The sequence below is a fragment of the Acomys russatus genome, chromosome X (genome assembly GCF_903995435.1).
Source record: "Acomys russatus chromosome X, mAcoRus1.1, whole genome shotgun sequence".
In the NCBI taxonomy this organism is placed as follows: Eukaryota; Metazoa; Chordata; class Mammalia; order Rodentia; family Muridae; genus Acomys; species Acomys russatus.
In genome coordinates, this window is record NC_067169.1 from 39,252,134 (window position 1) to 39,256,472 (window position 4,339).

The following is a 4,339-nucleotide window of genomic DNA, read 5'->3' on the forward strand; positions in this document are numbered from 1 at the left end:
TCTAATGTCCATCCAATTCCAGCCACCTCTCCTGGCATTCTCTCCCTCCATTCCATCTCTGCTCCTCACCTCCTACCTGATCCACCACCCAGATCTCATCCCCATTTGGTCCCCTGTTTCCTCCTCCTAGGGAGATCCCTGTGCACAACCCCTCCTGTGGACTGCTTCCCTTTACCTAACCTCTCTGGCTAGGTTGTGCTTGGTTATCATTTACTTAATGGTTAATATCCACTTATAAGAGAATAATACCATACTTGTATTTCTGAGTCTGAGTTACCTCACTCAAGATTTTTTCTAGTTCCATCCATTTACCTACAAATTTCATTATGTCATTTTTAAAAGACAGCTCAGTAGTACTCAAATTTTAAATGTGCCATATTTTCTTTATCTATTCTTCTGTTGAGGGACATCTAGGTTGCTTCCAGTTTCTGACTATTATTAATAAAGCCAAAATGAACATAGTTGAGTGAGTGTCCTTGTAATATGATGGAGTATCTTTTGGGTGGGTATATGCCTCAGCGTGCCATGGCTGGGTCTTGAGGTACGTCAAATTTCAGCTCTCTGAAGAACTACCATATTGATTCCAAAGTGGCTTTACAAGTTTGTACTCCCACCAGCAGTGGAGAAGTGTTCCCTTTTCTCACATCCTCACCAGAATAAGCTGTCATTTGTGCTATTCATCTTAGTCATTCTACCAAGTGTAAGATGGAATCTTGTAGATTTGATTTGCATTTACCAATGGCTAAGTGTTTCTTAGTCAAATAGCCATACTTTGATTTCTTCCATTTCAATTTGTATCCCTTAATTTCCTTCAGTTGTCTTACTGTTCCAGCTAAAACTTCAAGTATTATATTGAATAGATATAGAGTGGACAAGTTTGTCTTGTTCTTGATTTTAGTTTGCTTTAGATTTCTCTCCATATAATTTGATGTTGCCTATTGGCTTGCTGTATATTGCCTTTATTATGTGTAGTTATGTTCCCTGTATCCCTAATATCTCCAGGTCTTTTGTCATGAAGGGGTGTCAGATTTTGTCAAAGGCCTTTTCTGCATCTAATGAGATGATCATGTGTTTTTTTTTTTATTCTGTTTTTTTTTTTAATGTAGTGGGTTACATTTACTGGTTTTCATGTATTGAACCATGCCTGCATCTCTGGAATGAAACCAACTTGGTCATGCTGGATGATCTTTCTGATATGTTCTTGGATTCAGTTTACAAACAATTTATTGAGATTTTTTGCATTTATATTCATAAGAAAAATTGGTCTGTATTTTTCTTTCTTGGTTGAGTCTTTATGTAGTTTGGGTATCGTGGTATTGTGGCCTCATAAAATGAATTCTACAATGTTCCTTCTATTTCTATTTTGAAAGTATTGGTGTTAACTCTTCTTAGAAAGTCTGGTAGAAATCTGCTAAAATCATCTAGCCTTGTATGTTTTTAAAGAGATTTTTAGTGACTGCTTCTATTTCATTAAGAATTATAAGTCTATTTAAACTGTTTATCTGATCTTGATTCAATTTTAGTCAGTGGTACCTGTTGAGAAAATTATCCATTTCTTTGAGATTTTCTAATTTGTTGGACTGCGGGATTTTTAAAATATGACCTAATGACTCCCTTTGAGAGTCTCTCAATGAGATATTTCCTCATTGCCTGTTGTTATGTCATTTTCATTTATGATTTCATCAATTTGGATAAGAATTTTGTATCTTGTTGATTTTCTCAAAGAACCAACTCTTTATTTTATTGATTCTTTGCATTGTCCTTTTTGTTTCCATTTTATTGATTTCAGCCTTCAGTTTGATTATTTGTTTTCTTCTACTCTTGGCCATGAGCACTTCTTTTTGTTCTAGAGCATTCAGGTGTGCTTTCTAGGTTATAAGTATGAGATCTCTCTCTCTCTCCCCCCCTCTCTCCCTCTCTCTCTCATACTAATTAAAACAATTCTTCTCTCATACAATACATCCCAATCGCACATTTCCCTCCTGCTACTAGTCCCTCCACCCCAACTTTCAATGTAGTATTTTGTTAGATATTAAAATGGCTACACCAGGTTGCTTCTCAGGTCCATTTGTTTTGAATATCTTTTTCCTAACCTTTACCCTGAGGGAATATATATGCTTTATGTTGAAGTGTGTTTCTTAGATGCAGCAGAAAGATGAGTCTTGTTTTTGGATCCATTCTGTTAGTTTGTTGTATGTATTTATTGGTGAATTGAGTCCATTGATATTGAGAGATATCAGTGACTTAGGATTGTTAATTCCTGTTATGTTGTTGTTGTTGTTGTTGTTGGTTGTGTATGACTGTGTGTGTGTGTGTGTGTGTGTGTGTATGTGTGTGTCCTTTCATTTGATTTTGGTGGTCTGGATTTTTTTCTACAAGAATAGAAAAGTTACATTGAATAAAAGTACTTCTTAAGTAGTAGCTCTCTTACATCAATTCCTTTCCTTTAAAAAATTTTTTATTCATTTTTTATGAGTTTCACATTATTTACCTCAGTCCTATTCATCTCCTCATCCTCTCATATCTACCTTTTGCCCTTGCAACATCCCCATGACACACACACACACACACACACACACACACACACACACACACAGACACCACTACCACCACCACCATGAACAACAACAACAAACAACAAAAACAACAACAAAGTATAGAAGCTGTGGAAGTTGTAGTGTGTCACATTGTGTCCAACAGTATATCCCTCAGTCTACACATCTTCTCTTGCAAATGTTCACTGCAATGAGTCATTGGTTTAGCTTCTGTGACACCATCAATATTGGATCCTTATTGGAACTCTCCCTGGTTATCATGTTGTTGACCTGTGCCATAGAGATTCTGCAGCTTTGGAACAGCAGGACTGGCCCTTTCATATGCCCCAACCGTTCATAGATGAGATAGAGTTTGGGGTGGACCAATTCAGGACCCTGGATCTGTGCCTGGGTGGTAGCTGAGCTAGTCAGTCCTCTGGATCTCCGTTATCTACACCACCAGGGCAAGCTCTCCAGCACTGCTCCTACTAGCTCACCCAATGCCACCATAGGCAGGATACAAGGTCAGCTCTTCTACTCTCATGCCCTTGGGGCTGGCTTACCTGCACCTATGCTTCTAGAGCCATCTCCACTGTGCTGCCCAGTCAAGGCATGGGCTCTACTCTCCAGAGTAATGCAGCCCGTGAGGAGCTGGATCAACTCTCCCACTCTCCCAGCATCAGGGCGGGATCATTTGTGCCTTTGCCATCGGGCCAACTCCACTGTATTGCCCAGGCAAGGTGAAGGGCTCTGACTGTTTTCATCCTCCTGTGCTGCACTGCTTGGATTTAATTTGATTTGATTTTTATGAGTCCTAGGCATAAGATAGCTTTAGCCACCAAGCCAAGCATCAAGCCAAGGTGAATAAAGGACTCCAATCTGCTCTGCCCCTGACTGATTTAAGCACACTATCACCAACAAGGTGTGTCTTTACCCATTGCCAGGCTGTAGGTCTGAGGTCTGGGTTTTTTTTTTTTTTTTTTTTTTTTTTTTTTTTTTTTTTTTTAGTCTCTATACTTTCATGGTTGAAGTTAATGTCCTTAGATTGGAGTTTTCCTTCTGTACTTCCTCTGTACTGCTGTACTTGTAAATAAATATTGCTTAAATTTGTTTCTTACTGCAATATCTTATTTTCTCCATCTATGGAAATTGAAAGTTTTGCTGGGTATAGTAGTCTGTGCTAGCATCTGTGATCTCTTAAGGTCTGTAGCACATTTGTCCAGGACTTTCTGGCTTTTAGAGTCTCCATTGAGAAGTCAAGTGTGATTTTAATAGATCTGACTTTATATGTTACTTGGTCTTTTTCCTTTCTAGCTTTTAATATTCTTTCTTTGTTCTATATGTTTAGTGTTTTATTATGTGGTGAGGGGACTTTATTTTATAGTCCAATCTATTTGGTGTATTGTTTGCTTCTTGTAACTTTATAGGTATCTTCTTCTTTAGGCTTGTGATATTTTTCTTCTATGATTTTGTTGAATACATTTCTGGGCCTTTGAACTGTGTTTCTTCTGCTTCCTATATATGTATTACTCTTAGGTTAAGTCTTTATATAGTGTCACAGATTTCCTGGGTGTTTTGTGTCAGTAATTATTTTTTTGAGTTAGCATTTTCTTTGACCAACATATCCATTTTCCCCCCATAGTATCTTCACTGCTTGGGATTCTCTTTTTCATCTCATATTTTTCTGGGGAAGCTTGTCTTTGTATTTCTTGTTCAAATTCCTAAATTTTTCATTTCCAGAATTTCCTCAGTTTGGGTTTTCTTTATTGATTCTATTTCCATTCTCATATCTTGAACAGTTTTGT

General features: G+C 37.6%; 1 non-coding gene across 1 annotated transcript; it reads right to left on the minus strand.

Moving 5' to 3' along the window:
* Positions 1-3,339: 3,339 nt before the first annotated feature.
* On the minus strand, positions 3,340-3,481 carry LOC127186053 (small nucleolar RNA SNORA48). Its single transcript, XR_007830306.1, has one exon. It is a non-coding gene; the product is annotated as a small nucleolar RNA SNORA48 (small nucleolar RNA).
* Between the last annotated feature and the right edge of the window lie 858 nt (positions 3,482-4,339).